The following is a 25,083-nucleotide window of genomic DNA, read 5'->3' as shown; positions in this document are numbered from 1 at the left end:
ATGCTAAATCTCAAGGACTTACTGGGGAACAGCAGACAAGGTTTTTCCCTTCCTGTAACAGACAGCCTGGAAGGGAAAAGAGGACTGAGGAACTAATTCCAGCAGCATGAAGAGTTATTATTGTAGGGCTTCTAATGATCTTGTCTTACTTTGACCACCTCTGTAAAGACCCTATCTCCAAATAAAGTCACATTCTGAGCACCTGGAATTAGGACTCTACCACAATTTTTTTGCAGAGACGCAATTTAAACTATAACGTGAGATGATCAGCTTTGCATTCTAGAAAGATCCTTCTGGCTGTAATGTGCAAAAATGTATTGAAGAGTAGCATCTCACCAAACATCTCAGTTTTGTAGAAATCTTTGTAGAAATCTTAGCAAGAGACAATAGTGACTGGACGATAATCATGGCAATAATGTAGGAATAAAGAAGTGGACCAAGAGAGGATATCTAAGGGGCTATCCCTGATGTGATTTGATTAGTAAGAGGTGTGAGTTAGGAGAGCAAGAGGGCTTCTACCTGTAGATGAGAGGGCAGGATCCCCAATGGGGCCTCACCCAAAGCCCATTCCCAAGAGGTATGCCCATGCAGCCTTCATGAATCTTATGGGAAGCTCAGGGAAGCATCCCCATCTCCTGCTTCTCCATCCCCTGGTGCATTACTTCTACACTGAGATGCACCTCCTCCAGCCACCACACCCTCATTCAGTAAGAACTCAAATTACCCACTTACTGGTAATTGGTAGATCACTCAGTACACTCGAAGTTCTGGAGGAAAAGCTCTTTTATTTATTTCTGAAATCATCGAACTTCCATTTTATGTTCTCTCCTGGAAGGTATTTATACGAATGTTTCTCTCCCTCCCTCCCTTCCTTCCTTCCTTCCTTCCTTCCTTCCTTTCTTCCTTCCTTCCTTCTTTCTTTTGGGAACATTGGTCCCAGGCCTACACAGAGAACTTGCTACATTACTCCAAAGATCAGCAGGAGACTAGTAGCTTTTAGGTAAAATCCATCTGCTTCTGGAATTTAGCACACTTGCATGTGAATTAAATTCATTTTCCACCCAAAATGTACATACAATTTTAGAAAGTTAGAAACACTGGAGGGACTACTGGATGTCCCCCCAAAGATATCCTCCTTTTCCCTTGTAGTGGTAGAAACCCCAATTTCTAAAAAGATTTTATTTATTTATTTTAAAGAGGTGAAGGGGGGAGCAGCAGAAGGTGAGGGTGAGAGAGAGAGAGAATCTCAAGCAGACTCTCCACTGAGAACAGAGCCCGATTCAGGGCTTGACCTCATGATCCTGAGGTGATGATCTGAGTTGAAACCAAGAGTCAGATGTTCAACCAACTGAGCCACCACGTGCCTGAGCACCCCCCTTTTTTAAGCTGGGCATGGGTCTGTCCAGAATAATGTCTACACTTCTCAGTCACACTTTTCACTAGGTGTGGCCCTATGACCAAGTTTTGGCCAAAAGGATGTTCATGGAAGCCTAGAGTGCAACTCTCAAGAAATATGTTTGAAAAGTGGTTGCAAGTCCTTCTTTTTCCCCTTGCTTGTCCTGCTGGTTAGAATTTGGATGTGCTGGCTATAGTCTGAGGGGTCCTCCTGGATCATGCGGTGGAGGCTGCCTCCAGAGGATGGAAGCAGGACAAGGCAAAAGCAGCCTGAGCTCCTCATGATCATTGCCTCCCCCGTACTGATAATGATGGCCTCCATTTAACTGAGAGAAAAATAAACTTCCTTGTTGTAATAGATAGAGTAGTACTCCTTCCCTACTTCCCCCCAAAAGGGAAGTTCACATCCTAATTCCTGGAAACTGTGAATATGTTATTTTACAAAAGGGATGTTGCAGATAAGTTGAGAACATTGAGAGAGGAAATGATCTGGGTGGGTCCCATGTCAACAAAAGGGGGCTTGTAAGAAGGAGGTAGGAATGTCAGAGACAGAGATATTAGCAGCTGAGTTTAGAGGGATTCACCTTGAAAACAGAAAGAAGGGACATAATAAACCAAGGAGCATGAGTGACCTTGAGGAACTGGAAAAGTCAAGGAAACAGATTCTCCCCTAGTTGCTCCAGAAGGAACCAGCTTTGCAGGTCCTTGACTTTAGTTCCAGAAATCTCATTTCTGATGTTAGACCTCTAAAACTATAAGAGAATAAATGTGCATTGTTTTAAGCCACTAAGTTCGTGGGAATTTGTTAGAGTAACAAAAGGAAACTAATATAACCTGCTTCAGTGACTATTATTTTGTGACTTCTGATGCCCGCACCTGACTCCAGTCCTAACAGAACCGAAGATGGTGCACTGATCAAGCAGCTGAACGCCAAGGACTCCGTAGGCAGGTAGGAAAAATGATGAACTTTAGGACATGGCCATGAGACATTGGGTAGCACATTCCCATTGCTACCTTAGAAGGCGTACTGCCTACTGACTGAGGCAGAGCATCCGGAAAAAATGGCTGGAAAATTTCAGAACCTGGGTCACATTCAGCTGCTTCCTGCCACTTCCTGAAAAGTCTAAAAGAGAGGTGAGCTTGAGGGGAAAAGCCAGGCAGCCTGGAAGCAGAATGAAGAATTTGTTCTGCCAAGGAAGCCCTTTCTGTCTGGAGTCTCCAATGTAATTTGACTCATAACCTGATAATTTGGAGTCTTTCTGAATTAAAAAACCGAAGCCCCTACACTCCATGCAAAGGCAGCCTGGGTAGGCAGTTTTACTGGGGCCTCGTGGTTTCACAAAGCTTCCTGTCTCGGTTTTTCTGTCTGTAGACGGTGAGAGCCAGTCAAGAGGCAAACATCAGTGTACGGGCGTTGTCTTCCTGTCTGAGGGCAGTGGTCATTAGATTGAAGACAAGCAGGTAGGAGAGCAGAGCGAATAATTTTTTAGGGTAAGGCTGTCTCAAATATTTTACCTCTAAAGTACCGCTGAATTCAGGCTTCACTGGGAATCCTGTTTTCTTAGGGTTTACTAAATCTGGCAATCCTGAAGAGGAACAGACAAGAAACAAGCATATCAGAAACCCAGAGGTTTGTGAAGATATTAATCATATTGATAAGAAAACTGCAAACTAGCCCCAAATTACAGGGGACTGACCAGTCCCTTAAGCAACTCCCAGGACCCTATATCTGTTCAGTTCCCAGGCAGCAAATACTCTCTAATGCTCACTTCTGATGGGGCTTTTAAACGGGAGGGACAAGGAGGACCTCCTTGAGGGCAGAGACAGGAGGATACTGGGCAAGAAGAATTGTTCTAGAGCCAGAGGTATTCACATGGGCCAACCAAATAACTTACTCTGTTGCCAGCGAAGGGAGTCCTCACCATTCCTGTTCCCATAGGATTTGATCACTGCTGTGGGCCAAGGACAGCTGGGTGTTCTTCTTGACTCCCCTTTCCAAATGGGGGTTTTTGCTATAACTATTTTTCCTACTGAACCTTTGTATATTGCTCATTTTGAAGCAGAGCTTTTCTTTAGGTGCATGGGTTTCCAAACCACCAGGAGCCCCTCCACACTGATGAATAGCTCTGGACACCATCCACGAAGCAGGCTTTGGAGCTGAAGGGTGTGCTTGAATGGGACTTTGAGGTCGTTGCTTTTGCAGAAGGGATGAATCAGTACTACATGTTGGAAGATAGGTGTATAGATATTTGGGTGGTTGAAAGGGCAAGTTCGATTTTGTGATGGCTTACTTTTCTCTTCCAACGTTCTCCCCTTCCTTGATAGCAGATGTCTTTTGTTGCAGTATGTTGGGATGTCCTGACTGAATTACAAGCTTATTCAGATACTAGAACCTTTATTTTCGGGTCAGACAGTGAGGCCTGGCGCGCATAGAGCCTCTGGCCAGAAGCAGGCCAGCCCTTTCGTTCCATTGTGCCTTTACCAGGGAACGGTTGCGAAGCTATGCAGGTAGCATGAACACAGTCCACTTCAAACCACTCTCACTTCTGAGACCAATTACAAGTTTGTGGGATTCCCCAAAGCATCCTCAGTTTCAGTCATTCACTGGAGAGTCTCACAGAACTCAGTAAAAGCTGTTGTACTCGCAGTTACAGTTAATTAAAACAAAAGGATACAGATTAAAATCAGCCAAGGATAGAAGTACAGAGGGCAGAGTCCAGGAAAGTACCCAAAGTGGAGCTTCCATTGTCCTCTCCCTGTGGAGTCATGGGCAGTGTACTCTCTTGGCATCAATGAATGGCAACATCCATGGAGTGCTGCTAACTAGGAAAGCCTGTCCAAGCTGAAACCAGAGTTCATAAGTCCTGCTGGTTTCCCGTAAATTGATTCTCAGTCCCGAGCCCTCCTTGAAGCTGTACTACTACCTCATGACCCAAAGACCCCGCCCTAAATGACCTTAAATCACATGGACTTGCTGACATGGCAGCTCCCAGTCTAGACACTCCAGTCGAGCTTGACAATCTATCAGAAGTAGAAGGCAAGGGCCAGAATGCTCTCGGGGCAGGGTTAAAGCCTTTGGCACACAGAGGTACTCTTCTGTGACAATAGAACCCGAATTTTTAACTGAGCACAAAGTACCCAGAATCAAGAAACCCAACCTCCACCAGAATCCCAACCTCCCATGCATCTGGTTGTGACCATGTGACTTAATTCTAGGCAGTGGGATGTAAGAGTTGGTATTTGCAACTTCCAGGAAGTATCCTTAAATAGAGAAGCTTGTTCTCTTCCCCCTTCATTCATTTTGCTGCCTAGATGGGACTTGAAGAGCTGTCTTGGCCCATAAGGTGAAGCTTCACATTGAGGATGTGAGCAACCAGGTAGAAGGAACCTGGGCTCCTGTTGGTTGGGGCACCTTTCACACAACTGTTTAGAGAAAACATTTGAATCGTGTTTAAGCCACTGGACTTTGGGTTTTCTGTCATTTGCAGCAGGACCTAATTTGCTTGAAACTTACTCTTTTTTTTAAAAAAACTTACTTTTATTGTGTACATCTAGCCTTGTAAAACTCTATGCCCACTCGTTACTATCTAAATCACCCGTGTGCTATCAGATCCTTCCTGGTCATTGCCTCTCTGTGTCTGGGCTAGCTCCTGCCTCCCCACAATTCTGGCCTTTCATCCCAAGCCTGTATCACATGCAGGCACCTTATTTTCCATTTTCAGCTGAGGACAGGAAGGAACTGTTTTCTGATTATATGATCATCACACTTTCCACAACTAACGAAATTGGAGACTTGACTTAACACCTAAACTTTACCTAAATTTTGAGGTTGATTTTCTTGATACGCTTTTTTAAAATTGAAGAACAGATTATTTGTTTCATGAGAATGAAGACTTACAGATCTTTCTAAGACCTGATATTTGAATTTTATCAAAATGTACCAGGGTTCCCTATGCCCAGTTGCTTCACATCATATTTCCAGAAAGCAGGAAAAACACCGAATCTTCAATTTTTATGTTTTTGGTGTTCTGTGGTTCTTTGTTATGAAGAACATCCTTTGTTCTTCACGAAGACTGTATCACAGCTTTTTCAGATAACTGAGAAGTAATCCTTAAAACTTAAAACATGAACAAATACTACTTTTTACATTATAAAAACAGGGACTTTATCCTTTTTATTTAAGAATGTGGGACATTGGGATGCGGGTGTCATATGACCTCTGTCACCATCTTCATGGTTTATCAGTCTTGGAATTGGAGGTTGGAGGAGGACAAGAGAGATAACACTAAAACTCCAAAATCTCACTTCTAATTTGCCTACATTAATGATTTGATTTTCTCATTTTCGTGGTAGAAAGGGTGTGTGTGTGTGTGTGTGTGTATCTATATAACACAAAAGTTTGGGATGCCTGGGTGGCACAGTCAGTTACGAATTTGACTTGATTTCAGCTCAGGTCCTGATCTCAGGACTATGGGATCGAGTCTGTGTGGGGCTCCAAGCTCAGTGCAGAGTCTGCTTAAGACTCTCCCTCTCGGGGCGCCTGGGTGGCTCAGTGGGTTAAGCCGCTGCCTTCGGCTCAGGTCATGATCCCAAGTCCTGGGTTCAAGCCCCGCATCGGGCTTTCTGCTCAGCAGGGAGCCTGCTTCCTCCTCTCTCTCTGCCTGCCTCTCTGCCTACTTGTGATTTCTCTCTGTCAAATAAATAAATAAAAATCTTTAAAAAAAAATAATTAAAAAAAAAAAAAAAGACTCTCCCTCTCTGCCCCTCCTCAAATAAATCAATCTTTAAAGGGGGTTGGGTCAATAAACCCAAACCAAAAAAGACAAAAACAAAACAGAAAACACAAAAGTTAATTTTCTCATTACCACTTAGGCAAAAATCAATGTTTAAAACCTCAATACATATCAGTAACATGTTTCTTAACTTTGCTCCATTATAAACCTAAGGAAAGAAAAAATGTGCACCACCTGCAGACTGGAAAAGTCATAAAGCCTTAGGAGGGTTACCTAACAGTAATTATTAGACAAGGGCTTTCCAGGGATTTGTTTCCTCAGTGAAAAAAGCCTCATGGAATTTTCTTGCTGAAAGGGACCTAAAAACTTATCACCACGAGTGCCCTCCTTTTCTAGCTTAAACAACCAAGACCCTGGGGGAAATCAACATTAATGCCAAAGATCACCCTGCTGATTAACAGCAAAGCCAGAATCAGCACCCAGGTTGGGTCTGGCTCCCGGTCAGGGGCCCTTCGGAACCTGCTGTGTCCCCTCAATGACAGGTACAGAAGTTTGCTACCATCAAGGTTAAGATGAAAGATCTCATAAGCTGCAAATGCACCTTCACAAAATCAATTGGATTCATTTAACTCACGCTCTTCTGATCAAAAGAAACTTGTGTTCAGGGGAAGCAAAAGGTTTCTGTCTCCAGAGTAATTCAGAAACAATTTTTCTGCCAAACCCAACCAAGGAAAGAACATGTATGAACTTTCCAAAGTTCATCAGCAAACACAGATTGCCTGAAGAATAACACCCAGGTCCTGTTTCCTCCTAAGATGGTACACGCTTGAAGATGAAAATGACTCAACTTCCTATCTCCCACCACACCTAGCCCATAGTTGCTGTTAAAATGTCTTTTTAATGAATGAAGTATATAAATCATTGCTTTATACCCTGGCATTGTGCCCTTTTCCAAAGAAGCACTTCATAAACATGTGTCTAATTTCCTGTGCTGTCAGAAATATTGTTTAATCATACTGTTAAAAATAAAGACCTCCAGGGCCCACTGAACTAAATTCTCCAAACCACTAGATACTCTTTCCTCTTTGGGCCACTCAGCTGTGCAGCCGGAAATGGATCATGGGGGGAGAGCGGTAGCTCTTCTGCAAATACCCCGGAATGTGGGCTATGTCAGAAAGTGTTTGGAGAATGCCTCCAAAGCTGAGAAAGTAATTCCAAAGCAATATACACGCAAAGATATTTGAACCAGAAGCTATGCACTCCAAAACAGATGCATTGAGCACATTCACAAAATATCACATCTTTATCACGTTTAGGAACTGCAGCCCATTCCTGTGAACCCAAGAATTAAGGTGATTATAAAACATGTGTGCCACAGACTGGTATGCTTGCAATAGAACATGTAGTTTTACATGGATCTTCCTATACAGTAAAATACATATGAAATTGTGATTAAGCTCACAGGCATATGATAAATCTTACCTGATCAATGACATTAGCAAGTTTCAGAAAAAACCTGTTTTCAACAATTGCATCCTGTAAAAGACATGCAATGCCTTTTCTCTAAAAAATATGTATCATCAGTTGAAATCTGAGAACAAAGGTTGAGTGTTGAAGCAACGTTTCGTAAACTATCCTCTCCTGTTCTCTGCCAGCTGACAGAGTGGAAATGACCTGCAGGTTTCCTCTCCAACAGGTGAAGGGAGCCTTTTGGATGGGTGGAAGTGTTGGAAAATGGGATTCATTCATAATATACATGTAAATACAGAGATCTGCTAAAACACATCTACCATAACCTCACAACGGGTGAGTCTACTGTATGTCAATTTTCTTCAAGCAAACTCTGTGCCCAACATGGGACTCAAACTCATGACCACGACCCTGAGATCAAGAGTCTCATGCACTACAGACTGAGCCAGCCAGGCACCCCTACTATGTAAATTATATCTCAACAAAGATGTTTTCAATTTATTGTTTTAATTATTATTATTATTATTTTAAAAGATTTATTTATTTATCTTAGAGAGAAAGAGACAGAGAGCATGAACAGGAGGGGCAGAAGGAGAGGGAGAGAAAATCTCAGGCAGGCTCTGCACTGAGCGCAGAGCCTAATGCGGTGCTCGATTTCATGACCCTGAGATCACAACCTGAGCCAAAACCAAGAGCAGACACTTAACTGACTGAGCCACGCTATTACTATTTTTTAAGAAGGCTCTATACCCAACATGGGGCTCCAACTCATGACTTCAAGATGGAGAGTCACGTGCTCTACTCACTGCGTCAGCCAGGCTCCCCAACACCATCACAAGTTTGAAGCCCCCCGAGGGGGGCACACTGTTCCTGGAGGCCCTGCAATTCCAGCTCAATGCATGGAGTGGACAGAGCAAGTTCCTACCCCATCTCCCTGCTCCTAAAACCCATTTAATATATTGTCCTCAGATAAAGGACATATCAGATATTAAATTGCTAAGAACAGATGCTAGATCTTAGCCAAAAGACTGAGCATAAAGCTGTTTCTGAAAATAAGAACTGAAAAGAAACAGCTCTTTCGGGACCAGCCCAAGATGACCTCATACACCCAGGTTGACTCATCTGTAAGCCCAGGGTAGCTATTATACTTTCAACACTGGAGACTCTCTTCTAGTAAGAGCATTTTGACATACGAATCTAGATACCATTATATCAAACCAGGCTGGTGACATTTCAAAAATTAGAATTTACAATTTCTATGTCAACAGAATTATTATTTTGTTAGCCAACTCACGGTACCAATGCCATGTTCAAGAGTGTGAATACATTATTGAATCGAGGGACGCAAACAAATCACTTCCCTAATCTGGGGAGATGGTGGCATGACTGGCAGCCCAGGAGAGCTTCGGGAGCTTTTCTTGAACCAGACAGCTGTTGCGGCAGCTCCTGGGGCAGGACAAGAGGTATTTAGGGTGTAGACTTAAATGCCTCCACTAACAACTGCGGTATGCTGCCTACACACATCTCCATCACCACAGAAATGTAGGGAAATTATATTAGGAAAATTCATCGTGTTTAAAGGCACAGGAATGAATGGAATATTCTGGGGTCAACCTGACTAATGTTTCCGCTCATAGCAAGTGGTGCTCCAACTTGGGTGTGTATCAAAATCTCCTGACTTGTGAAAAAGGCAGATTCCCAGGCCAGGCCCCAAGGCTGCCAGATTGAATGTCTGGGAACCAGGTCTAGAATCTGAATCTTGAAGGAGCCTCTGAAGTGATTTGTGTTGATGGTCTTCAAAACACAGATGGAGGAACACTGAATAAAGAAGGAGAGAAAGAGGGAAGGAAAGTGAGCAAGAAAGTAGTAGAAAAAGGGAATGAAAGGAGAGAGGGAGGAAGCAAGGAAGGAAGGAAAGAGAGAAAGAATAAGGAGTTAAGAATAAGGAGGGCCCAGTGAAGAAGATGAACACACCTAGTCAGGCCTTGCCTCAAGCACTTCGGCTGAATTTAGTCTTTGATTCTTTCCCAACCTCTTTGTCTCGCCTCTACATATTGTACTGTGCCTTCATCTTTTCCTGCCTCTTAGCCTTGCTTTTAGGTCCTGTGGTGGATGGGGGACCTAGTTTTAAAGGATTTTCTCTTGCAACCCCACAGCCCCCACCTGCCATGGGACAAGACTGAGCTAGAGGCAGACTAATCCTAGCTCACTCACTGACCTATAGGGTCAGTGGTTCTCACTTTGGGACCTGGAGAAAAACTTGCAGGGGAGTCTGTGTTCTAAAACCCTCAGGGAGAGAAGCACAGAGCTGGCTGAACTTGACAACCCATCCCCGAATGGAATCCCTTCCCTAGTGAGGACACCTGTCCACTGTTGCATGGGGAGAGAGGAATGCCCTCCTGCCTGAGACCCTACACATGGTCATGCACCATTGACTCCTTAGCTCCAGAGATGCTCCTGCTCTCAAGTCTTCCTTGGCAACAACCCGTACCATGAGCAATGGCCCTTAGCTTTCTCTGGAAGATTCTGACTCCTCACCAGACCACACGGGTAAACTTTGACAACCATGTTTGTGACATGTGACCCACTCCCTCAGTCACTGCTGACCAGACCAAGAGTGGACATGTAACCCAAACTGACCCGATCAGAGCCCCTTTTCCTGGAAACTTGCAATTATAACTAAAATATTCTCATCCCAGCATTGGCTGGTTTCTTTTACAGAGAAGTAGAGAAAATTTGGGGGCTTAAGCATAGCTTTTTCCCACACATGAGGAATGAAATATAGGTGAGAGAGAGGAGTGTTGTATGACGGAGAGGGTTCCCCTGGGGTGACTCCACCCCATTTCCCAGTTCAGATCCCTTCCAGGTCCCTGCTGACTTCCTGCACCTTGGTTCCATCAGATACTCCAGTATCATTGAAATAAAGGGTCCTTTTACCATTTATTCCAGCTCTGACCTGCAGTCAGAGCCCTCACTAATCCAGGTATTATACAGGTACGATCACATTTCCCTTTGCCTGTCTCTATCCTTTTTTTAACTCAAATCCCTTCCTTCTGTAGACAGGAAGGCAGACCACATTGTCTTACTTACAGTACAAAATGAGAGCATTCCTCAAAAACTGATTTGGTTTGAATCACTGACTATAATATGATCCGTTGACTATGTTCAAAATTATATAATATTATTCGTTTTTAAGTACAAAATGGAACTATGGTTTTGTTTTATTTAAAAAAGAACCCTTGGGAAGCCTGGGTGGTTTAGTCGGGGGGCATGTAACTCTTGATCTCGGGGTTGTGGGCTTGAGCACAACATTGGGTATAGAGATTACTTAAAAATAAAATCTTTAAAAATAAAATAAAAAATGAAAAACAATCCTTGGGCACCTGGGTGGCTCAGTCGTTAAGCATCTGCCTTCGGCTCAGGTCATGACCCCAGGGTCCTGGGATCGAGCCCCACATCTGGCTCCCTACTTGGTGGGAAGCCTGCTTCTCCCTCTCCCACTCCCCCTGCTTGTGTTCCCTCCTCACTGTATCTCTCTCTTTCAAATAAATAAAATCTTTGAAAAAAAGAAAAATAATCCTTGTCAGGGTGCCTGGTTGGCTCAGTCCGAAGAGCATGCAATTCTTGTAGTCATGAGTTAGACCCTCACATTGGGAATAGAGATTACTAAATTAATAAAATACATACATACGTACATAAGAATCTGAATCCTTTTCTTTTAGAGCTACATATTTAAATATTTATGCCTGAAATTATAAGATGTCAGGATTTGATTCTAAATAATACTAGAAGGCCAGAAGTAGGTGAGGGAATAGATAAAACAAAGTTCACCTTGAGCTGATAATTGTTGAATACGGGTGACTTGGGTTCATCATACTAGTCTGTTTGCGTTTGCATATATTTTAAATTTTCCATAATAAGAAACTCTAAAAATAAGGATGGAAATTTTTTCAGGGGAATACCTCTGAAATAACATGAAACTATCAACATTGAAAAGTAAGAAGAAGCTTCTTAAATTAGCAATCGAAAAGTAAGACTCTAAAGTCAGTTACCCACAGCGGGAGTGGGTCTCATGCAGCATGTAGTTAGTATGTGAGTAAAAACATGCCATGTGCGTATGACCCCATTCCCTTGAATGAAAATAGCATCTTGTGTTCAACTCTTCACAAGATACCATCATGATGTTATCAACTTCAACTCATGATACCATCCAAAATAAAATATTCTAAGATCTATAGATTTCCTTTAAATTTAAACAAAGCACATTTAACTATATACTGAATAGGTTTGCATGTCTTCCTTGCACAGAGATCATGCTAATCTTCCCTGGATCGTTCCAGTTTTAGTCTATGTGCTGTCAAAACGAGCACAAGATACTTAGTAGTTTTTATTTTATTAAAAATTATTTGGTGTATTTCAGAGTAAGAAACATTGCTCAAAGTAGAACATTTTCCAAATGGGTTGAAAGCATGTGTGTCAGAAAATAAAGCATCTTGAGAATTCTCCAATGTCTCCAAAAAGCTCACTGTGTCTGTGCATACCTTCTTATTTAGAGGAGCGAGTAGGAGGGAGGAGGAGGGAGGATGCTTGTTGAGTATTCAAGAGCGGCTGATGATTCTTTATATATTCATTATGGTTAAGAGTGTCTTTTCAGGGGGGTGTGGATCTTAGGAGAAATATTTAGTTTTCCTGTTAAGTGTGGTTGTCCATTTCACCCCCATGCCAACTCATTTTCAAGGGGACCAAAGTATGTTCTCTGTCAGAGGACCCAAGGGGACCATCTTCTCCTTGCATGACCCACAGCTGTCTTGTTTTTATGATTACTCTCACACTGTGGACACATTTGGGGGCCCACATCTGAGACTAGAAGTCCCTAGCTTCCCTTTTAGCCTCTGAGTGCCCACTCCTTTATCATTTCCCATCCACAGCACGACTTCCTAGATCGAGGGTGGTGCTTACTTTGATTGGACTTTTGCAACACTCCACTCCCAATGGATCTTTCCATGGTAGGATTTTGCTCTGATAACACCTGTGTACTCAAAGCAATGCATTCTATGGTCTAAGTTGTAGCTCCATTGGTTCCAAGGACTAAAGACCCACTCTCTACCTCATGGAAACAAGAAGTCATTGTAAGAACATTTTTTTCATCAAAATGCATCAAGACTAAAAAAAACATTTCTCCATTCAAGAACCTAATGACCCCCTTTATTACATCTTCAGGTGTTCATGAATTAAATGAAGCTAAAGCTTTAGAATTATGAGGATGGCATTTAAAAATATTTTTGTTAATATAAAATATTTACACCACAAAAAAATAAGGCAAATAATATAGCTGAATCAATAAACCAATCAATAGTTGGCATCATTTTTCCACAGAGCCATATTTTTTTACAGACATGGTGATATAATAAGAAGTAAAAGCTATATCAAGTCCCCTCCACCCCCAAGCCAAGCTAAATTTTAGGTAATTGCAAATTTCAGACCTTAAAATGATGTCTTAAAGAAATTTAAAAATATAAAATATTTAAGTATATATTTAAATATATTTAAACTTTTATTTACATATTTAATAAATTTAAATGTTTTAAAGAAAAATAGGAGGGCTTTTCAAATCAAAAGTTCTTCTGTGGGTTGTATTTCTGTAGATATGACTGGCTATGGAACAAAGTTTAATATTGTTATACATATTTAATTGTTTAAGACTAACACAGTAAAATTGTTAAGGTCAGATGTAAGAAAAATTTGATGTCACCTAGTTAGTATGTTTGCACAATAACTTCAGATATTAAACAAATGGTTTTGGAAGATTTTGGTCTAGGACCCTCAAAAAGAAATATATTTTATAAATCTATATAGTAAATCCTGTATGAGCAAGGGCACTCTCTTTTTGTTTTAATTTTATTTTTTCAGTGTTCCAAGATTCATTGTTTATGCACCATACCCAGTGCTCCATGCAATATGTGCCCTCCTTAATACCCACCACCAGGTTCACCCATCCACCTACCTCCCTCCCCTTCAAAACCCTCAGTTTATTTCTCAGAGCCCATAGTCTCTCATGCTTTGTCTCCCCCTCTGATTTACCCCAATTTGCTTTTCTTTTCCTTCTCCTAATGTCCTCCATGTTATTCCTTATGCTCCACAAATAAGTGAAATCATATGATAATTGACTTTCTCTGCTTGACTTATTTCATTCAGCATAATCTTCTCCAGTCCCGTCTATGTTGAGACAAAAGTTGGGTATTCATCCTTTCTGATGGAGGCATAATGCTCCATTGTATATATGGGCCATATCTTCTTTATCCATTCATCCGTTGAAGGGCATCTTGGTTCTTTCCACTGTTGGGCAACTGTGGCCATTGCTGCTATGAACATTGGGGTACAGATGGCCCTTCTTTTCACTACATCTGTACCTTTGGGGTAAATACCCAATAGTGCAATTGCAGGGTCATAGGGAAGCTCTATTTTTATTTTATTTTTTTTAAAAATTTTTTAATTTTTTTTTAAAGATTTTATTTATTTATTTGACAGAGAGAGATCACAAGTAGACAGAGAGGCAGGCAGAGAGAGGGAGGGAAGCAGGCTCCCTGCCGAGCAGAGAGCCCGATGCGGGACCCGATCCCAGGACCCTGAGATCATGACCTGAGCCGAAGGCAGCGGCTTAACCCACTGAGCCACCCAGGCGCCCCAGGGAAGCTCTATTTTTAATTTCTTAAGGAATCTCCACACTGTTTTCCAAAGTGGCTGTACCAACTTACATTCCCACCAACAGTGTAAGAGGCTTCCACAAGGGGCACTCTTACTCAGATTCCATTGCTATGGATTGACTGTTTCCTCAACATTCACATGTTGAAGCCTAGTCCCCACTGTAATGATATTTGGAGGTGGGGCTTCTAACAGTTAATGAGGTGATAAGGTTGGAGTCCTTACCAATGGGATTAGTGCCCTCAAAAGAAAAGACATGTGAGGGATTTCTCTCTCTCTCTCTCTGACGTGCAGCTCTGACAAGAAGGTGGCCCTCACCAAACACTGGATATGCAAGTGCCTTGATTCTGGACTTCCAGCTTCCAGAACTGTAAGAAGTAAATTTTTGTTGTTTAAGCTACTCAGCCTTTGGTAATTTGTTATAGCAGCTGGAACTAACTAGACACTCATCACACCAGATGGAGTGACCAGTGACAAAGTCTCTGTAACATCAACAAGCTGAGTAATTTTGTTGGACTTGATTGTTAGTGTCTCCTCTGTGGTAGACAATTTCTTCTTTCTTTCCCCTCACAGCATTAGTTTTTCCTCAACAGCATTATTGAGGTATAACTGGTGGACAATAAACTATAAATACTTAAAGTATAGAATGTTGTTTCAGCATGAGTATATATCCATTGAAACAATTACCACAATCAAGATAATGAACATATGCCTCACTCCAAAAAATTTCCTTTTGCTCTTTTTAATCTCTTCCTGCTACCCTCCTAAAACATTCTAAGAGACACTTGTTGGGATGTGGTTGTTGAAATACAATTTGACTCAAATAAACAGTTCAGAGAAACCACCTGTCCCATACATGTGAGCATCACCATATGGCACACAGAATTACCAGAGGTATATTCTCTTAACTAAAAATTTTATTTTTATAATTCACATACCATAAAATCATCCTTTCAAAGTAAAAATAAAATTAATTTCAGAGTATATTCACAAAGCTGTGCAACTATTGCAATGATCTAATTCCAGAACATTTCCATTATTCCCAAAGGGAAATTCTGTACCCATTAGCAGTCAGTGCCCAATCTCTCCTCCTTCCAACTCCTGGAAACCACAAATCTGTTTTCTGTTTCTATGCATTTGCCTGTTCTGAACATTTCATATAAATGGAATCATACAGTATGTGGCTTTCCTCACTTATCATGTTTTCAAGATTCATCCATGTTGTACCTTATATCAGTATTTTGTTCCTTTTTATGGCTGAATAATTTTTCACTGTATGGATAGGCCACCTTTTCTTTTTTCATCCATCAATTGATGGACATTTAGATTGTTTTCACCTTTCAACTATTATGAATAATGCTTTTATGAACATTCATGTGCAAGTTTCTCTGAAGTCATATTGTTTTCATTTCTGCTGGGTGTATACCTAGGAAGGGAAATGCTAGGTCATATGGTAACTCTATGTTGAACTTTTTGAAGAATTGCCAGACTGTTTCCCAAACCAGCTGCAGCATTTTACATTCCCCATAGGTAAATTATGAGGGTTCCAATTTCTTCACATCCTGGCTGACATTTGTTATTACTTGCCTTTTTTTTTTATTATAACCATCCTAATGATGTGAAGTGGTATCTCATTGTGGTTTTGATTTGCATTTTCCTAATGACTAATGATGTTATGCCTCTTTTCATGTGCTTACCAGTCATGTATACATCTTCTTTAGATAAATGTCTATTCAAGTCCTCTTCCCATTTTAAAAGTTGGGTTATTTATCTTGTTATTAAGTTTTGAGAGTTTTTACATACTCAATGAACAAGTCTTCTATTTGATATATGATTTGCAAGTACATTTTCCCATTCTGAGTTGTCTTTCGAATTTCTTAATAAAGTTCTTGGAAGCACAAATGATTTTTATTTTGATGAAGTAAAATTTCACTGTTTTTTCTTCTGTTGTTTGTGCTTTTGGTATCATATCTAAGAATTCATTGCCAAATCCAAGTTAATGAAGATTTACCCCTATGTTTTCTTCTAGATGTTTTATAATTTAGCTTGTACATTCAGCTCATTGATCCATTTTGAGTTAATTTTTATGTATGGTGTGAGCCAGGGCTCTAACATCATTCTTTTCTCTGCACCATTTGTTGAAAAGACTATTCTTTCCTCATTAAATTGACTTTGCACTCTTGTTAAAATTGACCATACATGTTTGGGTTTATTTCTAAACCCACTAGAGACTGTTTCATCTAACAATAGCAGAATACATATTCTTTTCAAACTCACATGGAACATTCACTAAGATAGGCTATGTATTGGACCATAAAACAGACCTCAACCAATTTAAAAGAATAAAAATCATACAAAGTGTCCTCTCAGGCCACAGTGGAATTAAACTAGAAATCAATTTTAAAAATAACTAAAATATTTTGGCATTAAACAACACATTTCTAAATAACACATGGGTTAAAGAGGAAGTCCCAAGAGAAATTTTAAAATATTTTAGACAAAATAAAAATGTAAATACAACTTATCAAAATTTGTGGGATGAAAGGAAATTTATAGTATGAACTATATATATTAGAAATAAAGAAAAATCTAGAATCTATAATCTAAGCTTCTACCCCAAAGGAAGCAGAAAAGAAATAATAAAAATAGACCAGAATTCAATGCAATTGAAAACAAGTAAACAATAGAATCACCAGTGCCAAAGGCTGATTCTTTGAAAAGATTGATAAAATGATCAACCTCTAGCCAAGCCAACCAAGACAAAAAGAGAGAAGACACACATTACTAGTACTAGAAGTGTGAGAGTGGGACTTTTCCAGTTTTGCATGTTATCCTTCCTTCCTAATAAGTAAAAAGCTGAACAGACTAAAAAATCAACAACTCTTCTTGGATCCATAAAAAAGGAGACAACAGGGGCGCCTGGGTGGCTCAGTGGGTTAAAGCCTCTGCTTTCGGCTCAGGTCATGATCCCAGAGTCCTGGGATCAAGCCCCACATTGGGCTCTCTGCTCAGCAGGGAGCCTGCTTCCCCCTCTCTCTCTGCCTGCCTCTCTGCCTACTTGTGATCTCTGTCTGTCAAATAAATAAATAAAATCTAAAAAAAAAAGGGGGGACAACACGGGGCCACTGGGTGGCTCAGTGGGTTAAAGCCTCTGCCTTCAGCTCAGGTCATGATCCCACAGTCCTGGGATCAAGCCCTGCATCGGGCTCTCTGCTCAGCAGGGAGCCTGCTTCCTCCTCTCTCTGACTGCCTCTCTGCCTACTTGTGATCTCTGTCTGTCAAATAAATAAATAAAATCTTTAAAAAATAAAAATTTAAAAAAGGGGGACAACACAGGGCAAACTGCTACTGTAAGGTTGGAGACAGGTGAATACAAGGAGTCAAAACTTACTGGAGTGGAGACTCTCTGAAATGCAACTCTTGAAGAGAAGATCATGAAAGATAGAATAAAAGATATGAGGTGTGTCTCTGGGAAAAGGCAAGGCTCAAGAAACATGGACAAAGGCAGGGGAAGACCAAGAAGACCATCTACAAAGGTGGAGGGTACTTTGTTGGGGCGGGGGGAACAAGAACATTTCAGTGGGCACTTGCACCACTCCTGGTTCCTGGCTAATAAACCAGCTACTTGGGGCACCTGGGTGGCTCAGTGGTTTAGGCCTCTGCCTTCGGCTCGGGTCATGATCCCGGGGTCCTGGGATCGAGCCCCGCATCGGGCTCTCTGCTCAGTGGGGAGCCTGCTTCCCTTCCTCTCTCTCTGCCTGCTCTCTGCCTACTTGTGTTCTCTCTCTGTCAAATAAATAAATAAAAATCTTTAAAAAAAATAAATAAACCAGCTACTTGTAGAAAGAGAAGTGTCAAATGCAAGGAAACAAATTCTACAGTGTGAACCACTATCCATTTGTGCCGAAGTATTCACCCATTAGGAAAAAAAATGAGAAAAATCAGTGCACCAAAGTGAAATTATCAAAAAGGGCAATTAAAAGGATAGTCTTTTATTGTGAAAAGTTTTGAAGTTAAAATGTCTCTTTTTTTATCATACACTAAAATAAACACAAAATGGATTAAAGACCTAAAGGTGAGACCTGGAACCATAAAAATCCTAGAGGAGAGCACAGGCAAAAATGTCTCTGATATTGGCCATAGCAACATTTTTGTAAATGTGTCTCCTGAGACAAAAGAAATAAAAGCAAAAATAAGCTATTGAGTTTTCATCAAAATAAAAAGCTTCTGCACAGAGAAGGAAACAACAAAACTAAAAGGCAACCTACTGAATGGGAGAAGATATTTGCAAATGACATATCTGATAAAGGGTTAGTATCCAAACTATATAAGGAACTTATACAACTCAACACAAAAAAAACACAAAAATCCAGTCAAGAAATGGGCAAAAGACATGAACAGATATTTCTCTAAAGAAGACATGCAGATGGCCAACACACACATGAAAAGACTCTCAACATCATTTACCATCAGGGAAATGCAAATAAAACTACAATGAGATATCACCTTACACCTGTCAGAATTACAAAGAAAACAAAAACAAACAAAAAACCAAAAGAAACAATAAAGGTTGGCAAAGATAGGGAGAAAAAGGAACCTTCATGCACTGGTGGTGGGAATACAAGCTGCTATAGCTACTGTGGAAAACAGTATGAAGTTTCCTCAAAAAGTTGAAAATAGAGCTACCCTACAATCCAGCAATTGCACTATTGGGTAGATACCCCCCAAAAGACAAAATGCTAATCCAAAGGGATTCATGCATCCCTGTATTTGTTGCATCATTCATTACCATGGCCAAATTATGGAAACAGCCCAAATGCCCATCAAGAGATGAATGGATATGGAAAATGTGGTATATAGATGGAAAATGGAATATTATTTGGCTATAGAAAAGAATGAAATCTTGCCATTTGCAATGACAGAGATGTAGCTAGTGAGTATAATGCTAAGTAAAGTAAGTCAGAGATAGACAAATACCAAAAGATTTCACTCATAAGTGGAATTTAAGAAACAACAAAAATGAGCAAAGGGAAAAAAAGAGAGAGAGGGAGAGACAAACCAAGAAACAGACTCTTAATTATGGAGAACAAATTGGTGGATACCAGAGGGTAAGTGGGAAGGATGAAGGGTGTAATAGGTAATGGGGATTAAGGAGTGCACTTGTCGTGATGAGTGCTGAGTAATGTATAGAATTGTTGAATCGCTATCCCGTACACCAGAAACGAACATAATACTGAATGTGAACTATACTGGAATTAAAACTTTAGAAATATCTTTTTTTAAAATGAAACCCTGAGATATAGGTGATTGTTATGACTTTTAAAATATCATACTTGGGGTGTCTGGTTGGCTCAGGTGATTAAGCATCTGATTCCTGATCTCAGCTTAGGTCTTGATTTCAGGATTGTGAGTTCAAGCCCCACACTGGGCTCCATGCTGGGCGTGGAGCCTGCTTTAGAAAAATGTCATACCTGGCAAAGTAAAAATTAATAAGCAAATACCAAACAATACAAACAATGTTTGGTTAGCATATTTTTCTGGTCTATAAAGCAAAACAGTTTGGGAAATACTAATCTAAACTTTTCATTATTATATAAGATTCCTTATAATTGTAATAGTGTAAGATATTTCTTATCTGGGGGTGCTGGAGTGGCTCAGTGGTTAAGCATCTCATGTCTTATCCCACAGTCCTGGGATCAAGCCTTACATCAGGCTCCTTGCTTGGCAGGAAGCCTGCTTCTCCCTCTCCCACTCCCCCTGCTGTGTTCCTTCTCTTGTTGTCTCTCTCTCTCTGTCAAATAAATAAATAGAATCTTAAAAAAAAAGTATTTCTTATATGTTGCTTATATTTAATTTCAAAGCTGAATGAAGAGTAAAAAAATATGTGGATCTATATCATGTATACATGTAGATGAAAAATTTTAAAGTACTATCAAATATAACTCAGGACTATTTTTACTCCTATGCCTCATGAATGTACTGTGATAATATATTTATGTGTGATAAAACCTAGTAATGATATATTACCTTTTTATGTATTCTGGATGATGCATCCCTCCTTTTCAGTGGATATCTGAAGCTCACTTTTTTCTTTTCTTTTAAGATTTTATTTGTTTATTTCTCAGAGACAGAGAGAGAGAGAGAGAGAGAGTGAGCAAGCGCACAAGCAGGGGGAGAGGCAGGCAGAAAGAGATGTAGGCTCCCTGCTGAGCAAGAAGCCCATTGTGGGACTTGATCCCAGGACCTTAGGGTCATGACTGGAACCGAAGGCAGATGCTTAACTGACTGAGCAACCCAGGAATCCCTCTTTTCTTTTTTCTAAGTTTATTTATTTTTAAGTAATCTATACACCCAATGTGGGGGTTGGACTCATGACCGTGAGATCAACACTCACATGCTCCACCGACGGAACCAGTTAGGTGCCCCTGAAAGTCACTATTTTCATCTTGAACTTATCACAGCCCACCTTCAACTGATATCATACCACTTCACCTATAATGTAAGACTCTTACGGAAAGAAGCTTCTGTTTCCCCCCTCCCATCCTCTGTGCTCTTAATGTTCTACATTTTGCCTCTGTGTGTACATTAACTTCACAATATGTTGTTATCAGTTTTGTGCTAGACCATACATCCTTCACAAGAGTGATGTTGCTCCCCGGTCATGTGATTAGATCAAAATGCCTGAAAAGGTAACTTAGGAGGGTGGTAATGAAAAACTTGGGAGTCACTGCTCTAGGCAGTCAGTTACCTTTTAATGAAAATTCAAATGTAGAGGAAAATCATATTTAATTCATACCCACATATTTACCATTTCCAGTGCTTTTTATTCCTTTGTGTAGATTCCAATTTCCATCTGGTATCATTTTCCTTTAGTCTGAAGTGCTTTCTTTTTAAACATTTCATGCAGGTGTGCAGGTGACAAGTTTGGTCAGCTTTTATTTGCCTGAAAAAGTTTTATTTCACCTTCATCTTTGATGGATATTTTTGCAAGATGTAGAATTCTGCATTGATAGTTTTTAAAAACACTTTAAAGTTACCTTCCCTGGCACCTGAGTGGCTCAGTCAGTTAAGACTCTGACTCTTGGTTTCATCACAGGTCATGATCTCAGGGTCATGAGATTGAGCCCTGCATCAGTCTCTGCACTCAGCAAGGAGTCTGCTTGGGATTCTCTCTCCCTCTTCCTCTCCCTCCACCTTTACCCCTCCCCATCCCTCTCCTGCCCTGTGTTCTCCCTCTCTCTCCCATCTCTCTCTCTCTCTCAAATAAATAATTAATTAAATCTTTAAAGGTGTCTTCAAGTTGCCTTCTGACTTCTAATTTCTGACAAGAAGTCCGCTGTAATGTTACCTTCTGTCTTTTGTCTTTTCCCCACTTTGTCTGCATTTTGGATATTCCCTCCATCATTTGTTTTTAGCAACTAGGTTTTGATGCATTTGGCTTGATGTGTGTGTGTGTGTGTGTGTGTGTGTGTGTGTGTGGTGTGTGAGTGAATTTTATTTGGAGGTCATTGAATTTTTTGGATCTGTGTGTTAATAGTTTTCAAATTGGAAAATTTTTCAGCCGTTATTTTTTCTAATGTATTTTCAGCCCACTACTCTTTCCTCTCTTTCAGGGTCTCCAATTAAATGTGTCTTAAACTCGTTTATATTTTATATTCCCTGCAGATCCTAAAACTTCATTATTTCCCCATTCTTTTTCTCTATGTACTTTATTCTTGGTGGATTCTGTTTCTGTGTTTTCAAGTTTCCTGATCTTTTCTTCTACAGTGTCTAATTTTGCATTAATCCAAGACAGTGAAAATTTAATTTTGTTTATGGCATTTCTACCTCTAGAAGTTTCCTTTTTAAAATTTCTCATTTATCAAATACTTCTTTCATATAAATTCTTAAACTTAGTTATATTATCTGTTTTAATGTCTACTAGTTCCCTTGTATCTGTCATTGGTAAGTCTCCAGTGACTGATTTTGTTCCCAGTTTTAGGTCACATTTTTCTTGCATATCTTATTTTAAATTGAACGGTGGATATTGTCTGGATTGACTTACCTTTAAAGACTGTTTCAGCAGGCAGGTTTTTTTGAAGCTATCAGTTTGATACCCTCCAGGGCCTGTTTTTAAGCTTTGCTTGGCCTATCTAGATTAGGTTTCTTCCAGAACTAGTTCAGCCCCAGTGCTGCTCTTGAGTCTGCGGTGAATGCTGCTGATGTTTCTAATCTGGCTGGCTGAGGAAAATGTCTTCCAGCTCTGTGTGGGCTCTGGGCATTGTTCAGATTGTAATTCTCTGGCCACTCTTTGTGTAGTAGGGGGATTCAGTCTAGCACTCAACAAAGACTCAACAAGGCCTTCACACAAATCTCAGGAGCTCTTTCTGTTTATAGGTCCTTCCTATTCAGTGCTCTTCCCTTGCTTCAGCGTTTCTGAATTACAATCCATGTCTCCTTCAACACAGCAAGGCCACCATAACCTACTTTTCCCCCTCTTAGCACCATGGTTCATAACAAGCTTGTTTTCTTTCTTTTCTTTTTTTTTTTAAGAGCTCACAGCCCAGTATGTTCTGTCATGTGATATCTGATAGCATTTGGTTTATATATATTTTAAAGTTTTCTATCCCCTTATGGTAGACTGGGAAGACAAGACTGGAACCACTTATTACATCATGGCATGATGCAGAAGGATCACAAGTTTTGATATACACTCTTTGTTGTAAGATCATGACTGAAGTGATTCAGATTTTTAAAATTACAGTATTTTCTAATTCTTTGTGATTTCTTGTTTTGGTTTATTAATTATTTAGAAGTGTGCCGCTTACTTTCCAATATATAGGGATGTTCTGGTTATCTTTTAGTTACTAATTTCTAGATAAATTTCACAAGAGGGCAGCTGGCTGGCTCAGTCAGTAGAACATGTGATTAATCTCAGGGGTCTGGGTTTGAGCCCACATTTGGTGTAGAGATTATGTAAAAATTTTTAAAAATCTTAAAAAAAAAGAGAGAGATAAATTTCATGAGGGCCAGAACACATTCTCTATATAATTATTATCTTCTGAAATTTGTTGAGATTTGCCTTTTGGCTCAGCATAATATTATCACTTTTGGTAAAGATATCATGGATACTTCAGAAGGTGGGTATTTTGTACTTAACAGTCATGTATATACAATGATCTACATGAGTTAATTACATCATTTTAATTGCACTGTTAAAATCTTCTCTATTATTACTGATTTCTAATTTATGTCACATATTGTATTTTCCAAAGATAGCTCCAAAAATATCTTCCTTCTCACAGGATATTCTAACAATGTGACCAAGCTAGTATTCCCATCAGAAAGTGAGGTCTATCCTTTCCTTTGAACCTAGTGGGTCCAGGATGGCTTTGACCAACAGATATGGAAGAATTTTACTGTGTGACTTCCAGAGGTGGTCCTAAATGGTGACTTCATTTCAATCTTGTTTGCTGGCACACTCACTCTGATTTTTTTAACTGTTTCCATGGTTTTGTCTTTTCCAGAGTGTCATATATTTGGATCATGGCATAAATAGCCTCTTAAGATTGGCTTTTTTTTTTTTCATTTAGTAATATGCATTCAGGGATCCTCCATATATCTTCATGTTTAATACCTTGTTTATTTTAGCATTGAATAACTAATAATTGAGTAATAACCAGCACAATATCCTCAGGGTTCACTTGTGTCATAGCATGTGTCAGAATATACTTTCTTTTTAATTCTTTATGTATAAACCATTGTATTACATTGTATGTATATGCTGTATTTTGTTTATCCATTCATCTATCAATGAACACTTGGATTGCTTCCATATTTTGGCTGTTGTGAATATGCTGCTATGAACATGGGTGTGCAAATATCTCTTTGAGACTGCTTTCAATTCTCTGGGGGTATATAGAATTATAGTAATTCTATTTTTAGTTTATAAAGAACTGCCATACAGTTTTCCATAATTGTAGCATCATTTTATACTCCTGATGACAGTGTCCAAGAAGGGGAGTGGGCCTAGAAGTTGAACTGATTGATCATCAATGGCCAGTGATTTAATTGGTCATGCCTAATAATGAAGTCTCCATTAAATATCCAAATGGACTGAGTTTGGAGAGCTTCTGGCTGGTGAACACTTGGAGATTTGGGGAGAGTGGTATTCTTAGAGCCTGAAAGCTCTGAGACTTTTCCTGGTACTTTGCCCTTCTACCTGGCTATTCCTGAGTTCTAACCTTTAATAATAAGCCAGTGATCTGGTAAGTAAAATGTTCCTCTGAGTCTGTGAACTACTCTAGCTAAGTAATAGAACCCAAGAAGAGGGTCATTGGAACCTCTCATCTATGGCCAATAGATCAGAAGCACAGTTGACAACTTGGTCTTGTGATAGGCATCTAAAGGAGGGGATGCTAGTCTTACGGGACTGAACCCTTAAACTGTGGGATCTGATACTATCTCCAGGTAGATACTATTAGAATTGAGTTAATTACTTGGTGGTTCTATTGGAACCCCTCCCCACATTGCCCTACATTGCAACTGGGCACAGAACACTTCATTTGTTAATACTTGTTATTTTCTGTTTTTTTGATAGTAGCCATCCTAATGAGTTTGGAAACTTACTCTTTAACAATGAATTTAACTCATTCACATTTAATATAGTAACTGATTTCTTATGTCTTATTTTATGTTTTTTATTTATATTGTTTTCTTTGCCCTTTAACTTTTCCATTTTTTTTTTTTTTTTATTGAATAGATTGAATTTTCTTTTTCTTAAACCTCCTCCTCCTCCCATAGT

General features: G+C 39.9%; 2 non-coding genes across 2 annotated transcripts; both read right to left on the bottom strand.

Moving 5' to 3' along the window:
- Window positions 1–8,452: 8,452 nt before the first annotated feature.
- On the bottom strand, window positions 8,453–8,638 carry LOC125089290 (U2 spliceosomal RNA). The gene has a single exon (XR_007123914.1). It is a non-coding gene; the product is annotated as a U2 spliceosomal RNA (small nuclear RNA).
- A 3,222-nt stretch (window positions 8,639–11,860) lies between these two features.
- Window positions 11,861–11,968, bottom strand: LOC125089855 (U6 spliceosomal RNA). Its single transcript, XR_007124084.1, has one exon. It is a non-coding gene; the product is annotated as a U6 spliceosomal RNA (small nuclear RNA).
- Between the last annotated feature and the right edge of the window lie 13,115 nt (window positions 11,969–25,083).

Source organism: Lutra lutra, chromosome 1, assembly GCF_902655055.1.
Source record: "Lutra lutra chromosome 1, mLutLut1.2, whole genome shotgun sequence".
Taxonomy (NCBI): Eukaryota; Metazoa; Chordata; class Mammalia; order Carnivora; family Mustelidae; genus Lutra; species Lutra lutra.
Note: the sequence above shows the minus strand (reverse complement) of the source record. Positions and strands in the feature narration are given on the sequence as shown.